This window comes from Bos javanicus, chromosome 22 (assembly GCF_032452875.1).
Source record: "Bos javanicus breed banteng chromosome 22, ARS-OSU_banteng_1.0, whole genome shotgun sequence".
NCBI lineage: Eukaryota > Metazoa > Chordata > Mammalia > Artiodactyla > Bovidae > Bos > Bos javanicus.
Genome location: NC_083889.1, coordinates 17,069,090 through 17,086,092, shown reverse-complemented (window position 1 = coordinate 17,086,092; position 17,003 = coordinate 17,069,090).

Below are 17,003 nucleotides of genomic sequence, written 5' to 3'. Positions count from 1 at the left end.
ATGGTTCATTTTCATAAATGTGCTTGCAAAGAATGTGATTTCCTTGTTAATGGAAGGAAGTTCTTTCTATGTCTATTAGCTCAAGCCTATTAATTGCATTGTTCACATTTTCTAGATCATTACTCTTTTTTTTCCTGTCTACTTGATCCATTCATTTCTAGAAAAATATGTTACAATTGACTATGAAGGGAGATGAGAAAATTTTATGGATTGATGGTAATGTTCTGTGTCTTACCTGGAGTTTAGCTTACACAGATATATACATTTGTCAAAATTCAGCAAACATGCACTTAAGATTTGTGTGTTTCATTGGATATAAAATTCATTACAAATGAAAAAATTGCAATCAGATAATCAACCTTACTTAATGAAGTCTTTGAAAAGTGACTGAATTTACTTTGAAATGCATACAAAATAAGATGGTGTAATAAATGGATAGAAAGGTGCAGAGGTTGATATGTGAAGAAGCAAATGCAGAGTAAAAGTGTTATTGGTAGAACTAGACGGTAAGTATTTGGATGTATGCTCTAAGATTCTTCTAGCTTGTGGTACATTTGAAATTTTTCATTAAAAAATATTGAGGAGGAAAATCTGCCATTATGATTGATTTGCCAATTTCTCTTTCTGAGTCTATTGATTTTTTTGCGATATGTATTGAGACTAAGTTATTAGATGCATAATAGCTTTCTTTTGACCAGTATTTGCCTTCTGTCTATTCTTTTATCTTTAGTCTTTCTGTCATCATGTTTTTGGAGTGTCTTTTGTAAAAATTGAAAAGCTTCATAAAAAAATCCAATATGAAAGCCTCTGCCTCATAATAGGTAAACATTGATCTATTTACATTTATCATGATTATTGATCAATTTGAACTTATTTCTACCATCTAATTTTGTGTTTTATCTTTACTATGCTTTTTCTATGTATTTTTTTCTCCTTCCAAGCCTTCTATTTTTTTTTTCAAGATTTTTTCAACCATTTTTATTTTAATGGTTTCATTTTCTTTTTTCTTGGTTTTGCTTCTTCTGGTTTGGAAGATCTGTAATTCTTACTTTTGTGAGACGTTTCTCAAGAGAATCCTCTTGGTTTTCAATACCAGAACATCATAGAGATTTCTTATCTCTCAACACAATATTTTCTGGCCAATATTTAGATAAGAAAATTTTAAATTTACATCTCTAAAATTCAGCACACTGTTTTAAACAAAACTCAGTGTAGGAAATAGCTTAAGCTATATTCAAACCACTATTGATACAATATCAGAATTAAGTGTTCTTTGTAAATTGTGCCTCCACACCCACAAAAAGAATGTGTATCTCAAGATGTCTTTGGTGCGGAGAGAGAAATCAGTGTATCAAGTTATTGCACATGAGATTGTTGAAGCTGTTTGCTACCAGCAGTAGCGTTTGGTGGTTAGGAAGCAGAGTTTTTCATTTTGCTTTTTGTGTGTAGTAAAATATACATAACAAAGCTTATTCTTTCAATGATTTTTAAGTGTTCACTCAGTGGCATCAAGTACATTGTGCAACCGTCAATGCTTCCATTTCTAGAACTTTTTAATCATCTCAAACTCTGTATCTATTAAACAATAACTCCTTATTTCCTCTGTGTCCCCCAGCCCCTGGTAACCTCTGTTCTACTTTCTGTCTGTTAATTGGCCTATTCTAAGTATCTTGCCTGGAAAATCCCATGGACGGAGGAGCCTGGTAGGCCGCAGTCCATGGGGTCGCTAAGAGTTGGACACGACTGAGCGACTTCCCTTTCACTTTTCACTTTCATGCATTGGAGAAGGAAATGGCAACCCACTCCAGTGTTCTTGCCTGGAGAATCCCAGGGACGGGGGAGCCTGGTGGGCTGCCGTCTATGGGGTCACACAGAGTCGGACACGACTGAAGTGATGCAGCAGCAGCAGCAGCAAATATCTTACCTAAGTGAAATCATACAATATTTGTCCTTTTGTATCTGACTTATTTCTCTTAGCATAAGGTTTCCAAGGTTCATCCATGTCGAAGTTGTATTCTTTTCTAAGGTTACTGTTTCATTGTATCCTATTTCTAAGGTTACTATATTATCCATTTATCAGTTGATGGGCATTTGTATTGTTTCCACCTTTGGACTATTGGGAATAATGCTGCTGTGAACACTGGTTTTTAAATATCCATTTGAGTCTCTGCTTTCAATTCTTTTGGCTGTATACCTATTAGTAAAATTGCTAGATCATATGGTAATCCTATGTTTATCTTCTTGAGAACCCACCAAACTGTTTCCACAGCAGCTGCACCATTTTACATTCCAAGCAGCAATGCCAAGTGTTCTGATTTCTCCACATCCTTGCCAACACTTGTTATTTTCTGTTTTGTTTTGTTTTATTATAATTTTCATCCTACTTGGTATGAAGTGGTATCTCATTGTGGTTTTAATTTGCATTTCTCTAATGACTAGAGATGTTAAACATCTTTTCATGTGCTTATTGATGGTTCATACATCTTCTCTGGAGAAATATCTATTCACATTCTTTCCTCATTTTGGGATTGGGATGATTGTTTGTTGTTGAGTTGTAGGAGTTCTTTATGTTCTCCGAATATGAATCTCTTATCAGATATATGATTTGTAAATATTTTCTCCCATTCAGTGGTTTGTCTTCGCACTCTCTGGATAGTATCCTTTGATACACAAATGTTTTAAATTTCAATGAAGTCTGATTTATCATTTTTTTTTCTTTTATTGCCTGTGCTTTTGTGTTATATCCAAGAAATCATTAACAAATACAATGATGTGAAGCTTTTTCACTGTGTTTTTCCTAACGGTTTTATAGTTTTAGCTCATATGTTTAGATCTTTGATCTATTTGAATTAGTTTTTGTGTATGGCATAAGGTAAGGGTCAAACTTCCTTGTTTCACATGTAACTTATTCAGTTGTCCCAGCATCATTTATTGAAAAGACTGTCCTTTCCCCCATTGAGTGGTTTTGGCACCCTTGTTGAAAATCAGTTAGCCTGTATGTGAGGCTTTAATTCTAGACTTTCTAGTCTATAGTCAATTCTATTCATCTGTATGTCTATCCTTATGGTAGTACTATGCTGTTTGAAGGAAATAGCGGTTTTAATCATATAAAATCTTAATACAATAGACTGTTGCTTATGTACAGGTGTTTCACTATATTTTATTTATGTTTTAGGAAATTGTTTGGGTTTGGTGTAAACACATCATATATTATAATTTTTCCCAGTTAAAATAATGGGAACCACACTCCCTTCTGCTCTGTGCTTCCACATAGAACGTCTGATTTCTGACACAGATTACTAATGTTAAGCAAGAGATTCTTGTATTTTATTTCTGTCCTTTATTTGTAAACAGAAATACTTAACATGATATCTAAAGTAAATTAAGATTTTTATACTCCTTCTATGCCAAAATGGATATTAGAATATTTTAGCTTAGAATCGTATTCTTCCATCTTTGTTGTTGTTGTCTATATATTTTTAGTCCCATCTTCAGTTCCATTCAATCGCTCAGTTGTGTCTGACTCTGCGAACCCATGAACTGCAGCACACCAGGCCTCCATGTCGATCACCAACTCCCGGAGTTGACCCAAACTCATGTCCATTGAGTCAGTGATGCCATCCAACCATCTCATGCTCTGTCATTCCCTTCTCCTCCCGCCTTCAATCTTTCCCAGCATCAGGGTCTTTTCAAATGAGTCAGTTCTTCTCATCAGGTGACCAAAGTATTGGAGTTTCAGCTTCAGCATCAGTCCTTCCAATGAATATTCAGGACTGATTTCCCTTAGGATGGACTGGTTGGATCTCCTTGCAGTCCAAGGGACTCTCAAGAGCCTTCTCCAACACCACAGTTCACAAGCATTAATTCTTCGATGCTCAGCTTTCTTTATAGTCCAACTCTCACATTCATACATGACCACAGGAAAAACCATAGCCTTGATTAGACAGACCTTTGTTGGCAAAGTAATGTCTCTGCTGTCTAGGTTGGTCATAACTTTCCTTCAGAGGAGTAAGCATCTTTTAATTTCATGGCTGCAGTCACCATGTGCACTGATTTTGGAGTCCCCAAAAATAAAGTCAGCCACTGTTTCCACTGTTTTCCCATCTATTTGCCATGTAGTGATGGGACCAGATGCCATGATCTTAGTTTTCTGAATGTTGAGCTTTAAGTCAACTTTTTCACTCTCCTCTTTTACTTTCATCAAGAGGCTCTTTAGTTCTTCTTTACTTTCTGCTGTAAGGGTGGTGTCATCTGCATATCTGAGATTATTGATATTTCTCCCAGCAATCTTGATTCCAGCTTGTGCTTCTTCCAGCCCAGCATTTCTCATGATGTACTCTGCATATAAGTTAAATAAGCAGGGTGACAATATACAGCCTTGATGGACTCCTTTTCCTATTTGGAACCAGTCTGTTGTTCCATGTCCAGTTGTAACTGTTGCTTCCTGACCTACATACAGGTTTCTCAAGAGGTTAAAGCTCCCTTAAGTGTAATTTTTAAAAGTCAGTTTTATTGATAAATTTTTAAATTTTTAATTATTTTATTATTATTAGCCTTGCCATGCAGTATGTGGTATCTTAGTTCCAGGATCAAGAATCAAATCCATGCCCTCTACAGTGGAAGGGTGGAGTCTTAATCATTGGACCAATAGGGAAGTCTCAGAGGTATATTCAGAAATGATAAAATTCACTCATTTCCGTAATGCCAGACACATAAAGTTGTATATCCACAGTTCACCCACTCCCCAAAACTTCCTCTGATATTGGCTCCTCACCATACCTTGAACCTTACGTAACCACTTTTTCTTCTTGTTTTGTTTTTTTTTTTTAATTTTATTTTATATTGGGCTATAGTTGATGTACAATGTTGTGTTAGTTTCAGGAGTACGGAAAAGTAATTCAGTTATACATATACATATATCTATTCTTTTAAAAATTATTTTCCCGTTTAGATTATTATGGAATATTGAGAAGAGTTCCCTGTGCTTTACGATGGGTCCTTGTTGCTTATCTGTTTTAAATAAAATAGTGTGCATATTGCAATCCCAAACTCCCTCCGTTGTTTGTTTTCTTTCACTGTGGGTTTTGCTTTTTCAACAATGTCACATAAATGGAATTATGCAGTATGTACCCTTTTCAGCCTTAATTCTTTAAGTTGACATAATGCATTTGCAATTCAACTGTGTTCTTGGATGGATCAGTAGTTTGTTTCTTTTAGTTACTGAGTAGGGATCCGTTGTACAGATGAACCATAGTTTATCTGTTCACCAACTGAGGGCCACTTGGATTGTTTCCACATTTTGATAATTATAAATAAGGCTACTCTAAACATTCATATATAGGCTTTTGTAAGAATATAAGTTCTCACTTCCCAATGTAAATACCTAGAAGTGAGAATGCTGTGTCATCAGTGAGGCACTCAATATGCCAGCAGATATGGAAGAGTCAGCAGTGGCCACCACAGGACTGGAAAATGTCAGTTTTCATTTCAAATCCAAAGAAGGGCAATACAAAGAATGTTCAAACTCCTGTACAATTGCACTCGTTTTACATGCTAGCAAGGTCATATTCAAAATCCTTCAAGTCAGGCTTCAGCAGTATATGAACCAAGAACTTCCAGATGTTCAAACTGGATTTAGAAAAGGCAGAAGAACTGGAGATCAAATTGCCAACATTCATTGGATAAGAGAGAAAGCAAGGGAATTCCAGAAAAATATCTATTTCTGCTTCATTGACTACATGAAAGCCTTTGACTGCATGGATCACAACAAACTGGAAAATTCTTAAAAAGTTGGGAATACCAGATCACCTTACCTGTCTCCTGAGAAACCTATATGCAAGTCAAGAAGTAACAGTTAGAACCAGACATACAACAGTGGACTGGTTCAAATTGGGAAAGGAATACATCAAGGCTGTATATTATCACCCTGCTTATTTAACTTATATGCAGAGTACAACATGTGAAATGCTGGGTTGGATGAATCACTAGCTGGAATCAAGATTGCCAGGAGAAATATCAACAACCTCAGATATGCAGATGATATCAATGGCAGGAAGCAAAGAAGAACCAAAGACTCTAGATGAGGGTGGAAGAGGAGAGTGAAAATGCTGGCTTAAAACTCAACATTCGGGAGAAGGCAATGGCACCCCACTCCAATACTCTTGCCTGGAAAATCCCATGGATGGAGGAGCCTGGTGGGCTGCAGTCCATTGGGTTGCTAGGAGTCAGACACGACTGAGCAAATCCACTTTCACTTTTCACTTTCATGCACTGGAGAAGGAAATGGCAGCCCACTTCAGTGTTCTTGCCTGGAGAATCCCAGGGACGGGGGATCCTGGTGGGCTGCCATCTATGGGGTCACACAGAGTCGGACACGACTGAAGCAACTTAGCAGCAGCAGCAGCAGCAGAACCTTTATACTGAAAGATGTGTCTTCTATGTTTCTTTGTAGACAATGGATACCATATCTGTATTCTTCACAGTAATTAGTAATTGTGGAAGGTCTTAAAGGACCTTCTGTCTTGCCTGGTAATGTTTGTAATTTGGCCTCTGCTTATTGTCCTTGACCTTGGTTAGAAATTGGACACAAAACACTGAGTTAAGAAGAATGACTTGTTGACATGGAGATGAAAGCTGCTGTCTAGATGATTCTACTGGACTGTGTTGTCATCTTGGGTAAGGTGGGAAACTATATCCAGAGTCCTTCTGTTAGTGATTCTGAGTTAAAGTTTTTGAGAAGAGGAAGATGCATGAAGTCTGGCACTGGAGTGAGGAAACCATGATTCTCAGCTCTTCTGTACCATCAGGAGACAGAGCTGCAGGGCAGCCTGGTGGCCTGAGCTCCAGCACTGCTTTCTCACTTCTGGCTCTGCCTGTGTGGAACAGCCCCAGTCAGACACATGTTTGATGTTAGTTACCTGCTGGGCAGCAGTGTGGACTCTGCTCAGCAGTGTGGACAAGGCCCCTTGTCCTGGGTCCTCTTTGGTTTTCAAGTTCACACAATTCCCTGCATATTCCTGTGGCTCTTTGAGGTCCATCAGGCTACTTCTTCAGGCTTCCGAAGATCCCTCAGTGATTTTCTCATATCCTGTGACCCTTTTCATGTCCAAGGATTCTCCTAATTACATGATTTCTGTGGGAAACATCTTGTTTTTCTAACAGTGAACGTTTCCTACCTCTACCCATTGCAGATGTAATATGGCAGCCACAGATGCAGGAAACCTACTTCCCTAGTTGCATCATGAGAGGCTGTAATGACCCTGCATTTCTTGTTCCTCAATACTTCCAAGACTGAGATAAGCTCCTGTGAATACATGTAGCAGTTTGTGGCATTTTCTCTTACAGGGGTCTGCTCTCTAAATGATTAGCCCATAATGTTTAATTAGTCCATTTTTATATGTGATTTCCCATTGCTTTATATGTGATCACCCAGGATGTGATTTAAAACAATGTGCATTGAAAATTCAAATTCAGGAACTTCTCTGGTGGGCCAGTGGCTGAGATTCTGAGCTCCCAATGCAGGGGGCCTGGGTTTGATCCCTAGTCAGGTAACTAGATCCCACATGTCACAATTAAAGATCCTATGTGCTGAACTAAGACTTGACACAGCCAAATAAATAATTTTTTTTAATTAAAAAAAACAAAAAAAAACAAAAAAAAAACTCAACATTCAACAAGCGAAGATCATGGCATCTGGTCCCATCACTTCATGGCAAATAGAAGGGAGTAATGTGGAAAATGAGAGATTTTCTTTTCTCAGGATCCAGTATCACTGCAGACTCTGACTGCAGCCATGTAATTAAAAGACACTTTTCTCCTTGGAAAGAAAGTTATGACAAACCTAGACAGCATATTCAAAAGCAGAGACATCACTTTCCCAACAAAGGTCAAAGCTTTGGGAGATAGTGAAACTCTGGGAGATAGTGCAAGACAGGGAAACCTGGCGTACTGCAGTCCATGGGGTTGCAAAGAGTCAGACAAGACTTAGCGACTGAACAACTGCAAATAACTAATGATATTGAACATCTCTTCATGTATAGTCAAAGCTATGGTTTTTCCAGTGGTCATGTTCGGATGTGAGAGTTGGACCATAAAGAAGGTCAAGCGCCAAAGAATTGATGCTTTCTAATTTTGGTGCTGGAGAAAATTCTTGAGAGTCCTTTAGGCAGCAAGGAGATCAAACCCGTGAATCCTAAAGGAAATCAGTCCTGAATATTCATTGGAAGGACTGATGCTGAAGCTCCAATTCTTTGGCCACCTGATGTGAAGAGCTGACTCATTGGAAAAGACCCTGATGTTGGGAAAGATTGAGGGCAGGAAGAGAAGAGGGTGACAGAACATGAGATGGTTGGATAGCATCACCAATAAAAGGGACATGATTTTGAGCAAACTCTGGGAGATAGTGAAAGACAGGGAAATCTGGCGTACTGCAGTCCATGGGGTTGCAAAGAGTCAGACAAGACTTAGCGACTGAACAACAGCAAATGACTAATGATGTTGAACATCTCTTCATGTTCTTACTTGCATCACTGGTGAACTGTCTGTTCAAATATCCTTTTCCTGTTTTTTATTGAACTGTTAGCTATCTCATTTAAAGTATTAAGAGTTCTTTATATATTATGGATACAAATCCTTCATTAGATATGTTTTGTGAATATTTCCTCCTAATCTGTGACTCATCTTTTCATTCTCTTAACAGTATCTTTTGTAAGAGCAAAAGTTCAAAATTTTGATGAAGGCCAAATTATCATTTTTTATTTTATGGATCATTTTTATATAGTATCTTAGAAATTTTTCCTTGATCTAGTTAATAAAATTTTTCCTCTGTATTTCCTTTCAGAAGCTTTATGGTTTTATTCTTTACATGCAAGTCTGTAATCCATTTTGAGTTGGGTTTTTTTATTATTTATTTTTGGCTGCACTGGGCCCTCATTGCTGTGCACAGGCTTTCTCTAGTTGCAGAGAGCAGGGGCTGCTCTTCACCTTGGTGCTCAGGCTTCTCATTGCCATGGCTTCTCTTGTTGTAGAGTATGGGCTTTAGGTGTGCACACGTCAGTAATTGTGGCATATGAGCTCAGTAGCTGTGGCTTGCTGTCTCTAGAGGGCTGGCTCAGTAGTTGTGTCTCACAGGCTTAGTTGCTCCACGGCATATGGAATTTTCCTGGACCAGGGATCAAACCCATGTGCCCTGCATTGGCAAGCAGATTCTTAACCACTAGACCACCAGGGAGGCCCTTGAGTTAATTTTTGTATATGATGACAGTTTGATTAGACTGTCATCTTTTGCATATGGTTATCCTGTTGTTAAAAGACAAAATTAAAAGATGCTTACTCCTTGGAAGGAAAGTGATGACCAACCTAGACAGCATATTAAAAAGCAGAGACATTAGTTTGTCAACAAAGGTCTGTCTAGTCACGGCTATAGTTTTTCCAGTGGTCGTATATGGATGTGAGAGTTGGACTATAAAGAAAGCTGAGCACCAAAGAATTGATGCTTTTGAACTGTGGTGTTGGAGAAGATTCTTGAGAGTCCCTTGGACTGCAAGGAGATCCAACCAGTCCATTCTAAAGGAGATCAGTCCTGGGTGTTCATTGCTAGGACTGATGTTGAAGCTGAAACTCCAATACTTTGACCACGTGATGCAAAGAGCTGACTCATTTGAAAAGACCCTTATGCTGGGAGGGATTGGGGCAGGAGGAGAAGGGGACGACAGAGGATGAGATGGTTGGATGGCATCACCAACTCAATGGACATGAGTTTGGGTGGACTACGGGAGTTGGTGATGGACAGGGAGGCCTGGCATGCTGCAGTTCATGGGGTCACAAAGAGTCAGACATGACTGAGCGACTGAAGTGAACTGATCCTATTGTTCTGGCACTGTTTATTGAAAAGACTATCTTTTCTCCTTTGAATAGCCTTTGCACCTTTGTCAAAAATCAATTGAATCACACTGAGATACCTCTTCACAACCACCAGGGTGGCTCTGATTAAAATTAAAAAGAGGGTGGCTAAAATTAAAAAGAGAGATAATAAGTGTTGATGAGGATGGAAAAATTAGAATCCTCATACATGGGTAGTAATACAAAATGGAAAACAATTTGGAAGTTTCTCAAAATGTTAAACATTGTGGTACTGTATGACCCAGCAATTCCATTCCTCACATAGGAGAACAGTGACTAAGTTACAGCCTTAGATCTTGACACAGGAAGGATATAAGAAACAGATGTGATTGCTCCTGGGAAATTCTCAAAGACTAGCAAACGCCATAGAAACATATTCCCACACTGCTTCTAACCTGACCATCTGGAGCTTTGTATATCCTAAATACACATCAGTTCAATTCAGTTCAGTCGCTCAGTCATGTCTGACTCTTTGCAACCCCATGAATTGCAGCACGCCAGGATCCCTGTCCATCACCAACTCCCGGAGTTCACCCAAACTCATGTCCATCAAGTCGGTGATGCCATCCAGCCATCTCATCCTCTGTTGTCCTCTTCTCCTCCTGCCCCCAATCTCTCCCAGCACCAGAGTCTTTTCCAATGAGTCAACTATTTGCATGAGGTGGCCAAAGTATTGGAGTTTCAGCTTCAACACCAGTCCTTCCAAAGAACACCCAGGACTGATCCCCTTCAGAATGGACTGGTTGGATCTCCTTGCAGTCCAAGGGACGAGCAAGAGTCTTCTCCAACACCACAGTTCAAAAGCATCAATTCTTCGGCTCAGCTTTCTTCACAGTTCAACTCTCACATCCATACATGACCACTGGAAAAACCATAGCCTTGACTAGACAGACCTTTGTTGGCAAAGTAATGTCTCTGCTTTTCAATATGCTATCTAGGTTGGTCATAACTTTCCTTTCAAGGAGTAAGTGTCTTTTAATTTCATGGCTACAGTCACCATCTGCAGTGATTTTTGGAGCCCAGAAAAATAAAGTCTGCCACTGTTTCCACTGTCTCCCCATCTATTTCCCATGAAGTGATGGGACCAGATGCCATGATCTTACTTTTCTGAATGTTGAGCTTTAAGCCAACTTTTTCACTCTCCTCTTTAACTTTCATCAGGAGGCTTTTTAGTTCCTCTTCACTTTCTGCCCAGGGTGGTGTCATCTGCATATCTGAGGTTATTGATGTTTCTCTGGGCAATCTTGATTCCAGCTTGTGCTTCTTCCAGCCCAGCATTTCTCATGATGTACTCTGCATATAAGTTAAATAAGCAGGGTGACAATATACAGCCCTGATGTACTGCTTTCCTGATTTGGATCCAGTCTGTTGTTCCATGTCCAGTTGTAACTGTTGCTTCCTGACCTGCATATAGGTTTCTCAACAGGCAGGTCAGGTGGTCTGGTATTCCCATCTCTTTCAGAATTTTCCACAGTTTAATACATATAGTTTATCTTAATTTGGGGGTAAGTGAGCGTTCTTCATGTGTTCCAAGCTCCAGTCCTTCCTAAGAGAAATGAAAACATATGCACACACAAAAACTTGTGCACAAATGTTTATAGTGGCACTATTCATATTTTTGGCACAATAGCAAATAGAAAGTGGAAACAACCCGAATATCTATCAACCAATGACTAGATACATAAAATGTGGTATAGCCATGCAATGAAATAGTATTTGGCCATAAAAAGGAATGAAATAAAAATACGTACTACAACCAAATGGACTAATGGTACGCTAAGTGAAAAAAAACAAAACAGTCGCAAAAGATCACATATTATGTGGCTCCATTTATATGAAATGTCTAGAATAGGCAAATCTATGGAGAAAAATAGATTAGTGATTGCCTAAGGCTGGATTGTGGTGTTGGAGAAGACTCTTGAGAGTCCCTTGGACTGCAAGGAGATCCAACCAGTCCATTCTGAAGGAGATCAGCCCTGGGATTTCTTTGGAAGGAATGATGCTAAAGCTGAAACTCCAGTACTTTGGCCACCTCATGCGAAGAGTTGACCCATTGGAAAAGACTCTGATGCTGGGAGGGATTGGGGGGCAGGAGGAGAAGGGGACGACAGAGGATGAGATGGCTGAATGGCATCACTGACTCGATGGACGTGAGTCTGAGTGGACTACGGGAGTTGGTGATGGACAGGGAGGCCTGGCATGCTGCGATTCATGGGGTCACAGAGAGTTGGACACTACTGAGTGACTGAACTGAACTGAACTGAAGGCTGGAGAAATGGGAGAATGAGGAGTAACTGTTAATGGGTATGGAGTTTCTTTTTGAAACTTTTCAAAGTTCTCATTTTGAGGAAATGGAAATATTCTAAACTTGGATTTTGGTAGTTTGCACAACTCTGTGAATATACTAATGTCATTGAATTATATATGGGTAAATGTTATGGTGTGTGAATTATCTCAATAAGATACTTTAAAAATATATTGGTCACGTATGTTTGTATCTTTTTCTGGACTCTGTTCTGTTCCATTAATTTGAGTCTGTCCTTTCAACAATACCAGTTTACCTTGACTAGTAGCTTCATATTAAGGCATGAAATTAGGTTGTACATGTCTTATAACTTTGTTCTTCTTTTGAAAATTATTTTGACTTTTCTAGTTCCGTTACTTTTTAACATAATTCTTCTCATCAGAATGTTGATGTCTACCAAAATTCCTGCTGGAACTTTTAAATGGATTGGGTTGAACTTATAGATCTATTTAGGGATAACTGAACTTCCTGATGTTCAAGCTGGTTTTAGAAAAAGCAGAGGAACCAGAGATCAAACTGCCAACATCCGCTGGATCATCGAAAAAGCAAGCAAGTTCCAGAAAAACATCTATTTCTGCTTTATTGACTATGCCAAAGCCTTTGACTGTGTGGATCACAATAAACTGTGGAAAATTCTGAAAGAGATGGGAATACCAGACCACCTGACCTGCCTCTTGAGGAATCTGTATGCAAGTCAAGAAGCAACAGTTAGAACTGAACATGGAACAACAGACTGGTTCCAAATTGGGAAAGGAGTACGTCAAGGTTGTATATTGTCACCCTGCTTATTTAACTATATATGCCGAGTACATCATGAGAAATGCTGGGCTGGAAGAAGCACAAGCTGGAATCAAGATTGCCCGGAGAAATATCAATAACCTCAGATATGCAGATGACACCACCCTTATGGCAGAAAGTGAAGAGGAACTCAAAAGCCTCTTGATGAAAGTGAAAGAGGAGAGTGAAAAAGTTGGCTTAATGCTCAACATTCAGAAAACAAAGGTCATGGCATCTGGTCCCATCACTTCATGGGAAATAGATGGGGAAACAGTGGAAACAGTGTCAGACTTTATTTTTCTGGGCTCCAAAAATCACTGCAGATGGTGACTGTAGCCATGAAATTAAAAGACACTGACTCCTTGGAAGGAAAGTTATGACCCACCTAGATAGCATATTGAAAAACAGAGACATTACTTTGCCAACAAAGGTCTGTCTAGTCAAGGCTATGGTTTTTCCAGTGGTCATGTATGGATGTGAGAGTTGACTGTGAAGAAGGCTGAGCACTGAAGAATTGATGCTTTTGAACTGTGGTGTTGGAGAAGACTCTTGCTCGTCCCTTGGACTGCAAGAAGATCCAACCAGTCCATTCTGAAGGAGATTAGCCCTGGGATTTCTTTGGAAGGAATGATGCTAAAGCTGAAACTCCAGTACTTTGGCCACCTCATGTGAAGTTGACTCATTGGAAAAGACTCTGGTGCTGGGAGGGATTGGGGGCAGGAGGAGAGGAGGACAACAGAGGATGAGATGGCTGAATGGCGTCACTGACTCGATGGACGTGTGTCTGAGTGAACTCCGGGAGCTGGTGATGGACAGGGATCCTGGCGTGCTGTGATTCATGGGGTTGCAAAGAGTTAACACGACTGAGCAACTGAACTGAACTGAACTGACATCTTCATAATGTTAAGTCTTTTAATCCATGAACAAGGTATATTTTGGCGTTTTTCTGTTTTATTTCTTTCATCAATATTTTATAGTTTTCAACATATGAATCTTACACAACTTTTGTTAAATTTATACCTATTTCATAGGGGGAGTTTGGTGCTCTTGTTAATGGTACTGTTTACTACATTTCAATTTCTGATTGTTCATTGCTGCTGCTGCTGCTGCTGCTAAGTCACTTCAGTCATGGCTGACTCTGTGTGACCCCATAGACGGCAGCCCACCAGGCTCCCCCATCCCTGGGATTCTCCAGGCAAGAACACTGGAGTGGGTTGCCATTTCCTTCTCCAATGCATGAAAGTGAAAAGTGAAAGTGAAGTCGCTCAGTCATGTCCGACTCTTAGTGACCCCATGGACTGCAGCCTACAGGCTCCTCCATCCATGGGATTTTCCACACAAGAGTACTGGAGTGGGGTGCCACTGTCTTCTCTGTCATTGCTACTATATATATATATATATATATATATATATATATATATATATATATATATACATGTACAACTTTCTTTGTATATTGACCATCTATCGAGTTGCCTTGCTAAATTGTTTATCAAGTCTAGTAGTTTTTTAATAGATTTGTTGGGATTTTAATGAACATTGGATCAAAGAGGAAATCAAAAAGGAAATTTTTGTTTTAATATTGGAACAAATGAAAATGGAAATCCAACATACCAAAATTATTAGATGCAGCAAAAGCAGTCCTAAGAAGGAAGTTACAGTGATAAATGACTACATTAAAAGTAACAAAAGATTTCTAAACAACCTAACTTTACACCTCAAAAAACTAGAAAAACAAGAACAAACTAGCCCAAAGTTATCAGAAGGAAGGAGATGACAAAGATCAAAGTAGAAATAAAATAGAGACTCCAAAAACAGTAGAAAAAAAAATCGGTGACACTGAGTTTTTTTTTTTTTTTAAATAAACAAAATTGACAAACCTTAGCTAGACTTACTAAGAGAAAAAGGGAGGACTCAAATAAATAAAATTAGAAATGAAAGAGCAGATATTACAACTAATACTGCAGAAATGTAAAGGCTCGTAAGAGACTACTATGAACAATCATATGTCTACAAATTGGACAGTCTGGAAAAAATGGATAAATTCCTGGAAACATACCATCTGCCAAGACTGAATGATGAAGAAACAGGAGACTTGAACAGACCAATAGTGAATAAGGAGATTGAATAAGTAATCAAAAATGTTCCAACAAACAAAATGCCAGGACCAGTTGCCTTTATGGGTTAATTCTACCAAACATTTAAAGAAGAACTAATGCCCATCCTCCTCAAACTCTTCCCAAAAATTGAATGAGCAGGAATACTCCCAAACTCATTTTATGAGTTTACTTACATGTAATGAGTTACGTTACACTGATACCAAAGCTAAATAAGGATATTACAAGAAAAGAAAATGGCAGACCAATATCCCTGATGAATATGGATGCAAATATTCTCAACAAAATAAATACTAGCAAACTGAATTCAAAAGTTCATTAAAAGGCTCATACATCATGATGAAGTGGTATTTATCTCTGGGAGATCACAAAGATGGCTCAATATATACAAACCAATAAATATATTATACTGTATTAATGTAATAAAAGATCAAAACCATATAATCATCTCAATAGATACTGAAAAAACATTTAACAGAATTCAACATCCTTGCATGATGAAATCTCTCAACAGATTTGGTATAGAAAAAACATACCGCAACATAGTAAAAGCCATATGTGACAAATTCATAGCTGACATAATACTCAATGGAGAACGGTTGTAGCAAAAATTAAGGGTTCTCAGGTTAACTTTGTAACTCAACAATGACAGTGAGGATTGAGAACTTTCCATCTTTCCTCTCTGCAATCCATGTTTGTAATATTCTTTATTATGGTCCCAAGATGGCTGCAGCAGACATTGCCATGCCCAGAGTGGAGGAAGAAGGCTTTTCCTCTTACACAACTCTTTCTACTAGGCAGGAGACTCTTCCACAGCGTCCCTTTGCAAACTTGCCCTCAGATCCCATTGGCCAGGACTCAGTAACCTGCCTGTATCTTCAAGAGAGGCTGCAAAAGTGACTCTGAGCATGCTCCACTCTCTACACTGGAAAGTGAGCTCTTCCAGTGGTAAAGAAAGGACAAGTTGGAGTTGGAAAAGGTTTTTCAGTAGGCAACATTTCCAAAGATTTGTAGGGGTGTACACCAGGAGAAAAAAAAGTTTGTTACCAACTCAGTCTACCATATTGACTGAAATTCAGTATTACTTTTATAATTAGAATAAAATAGGGCTTAAAACTCTGAAACAAGAATTCCAACCATTTCACACAGATGAGTTCCTGCAGACTACCTCAGCTGCAGACCATGGTGTGTACCTTGACCTGTGAGTGAAATCCGTCTTTAACTTAAGGGAGCTGAAACTCCCAGATCATTAACTTCTTTTCAAAAAAATCAAAACTTCTATAAGCTTCCTTATAGCTGATACCTTATGAAGAAAGTGATAATTTGCTTTACAGAAATATTGAGGAGTCAAACTAGTTATTTTTCTCATTTGCAATATAAACTTAACAGCTATAGTTTAATTATGTATAAGATGGACATTACCAGTAAATGGATTATGTTGAGTTCCCAGGGCTTGGTGACATCACACTGCTTCTCCTCTAAATGTCTCTTCTACTTGCCTATGAAAGATAATTCTTATCCCTATAAACAGCCAATGTTAGTTTTTCTCTGAAGTGTCTAATATCCTTTTTTGAAAAAAAGGACCAAAGAGCTATATAACTAAAAAAAAAAAAAAAAAGATAAATTTTGGTTTACTAATTAAAAAAAAAAAAAAATCCCACCTATTTTAACTAACCTCCCAGCCATCCTCCCTAGCAAGAAACCCAACCTATTTAGAAAGCCTAGTTGATTTTAATGTCATTTAGTGCAACAGGAAAAAACAAAGAAAGCATTTGTTCTTGATTCCATGTGTTGGGTCTTATAACACATATTGCCTTCAATCTTCACAATGACCAATGTGATAGATGCTTGTGTCCTCACTTTACAGATGAGGAAACTGAGACGTACAGAATAGAAGTGCCTTG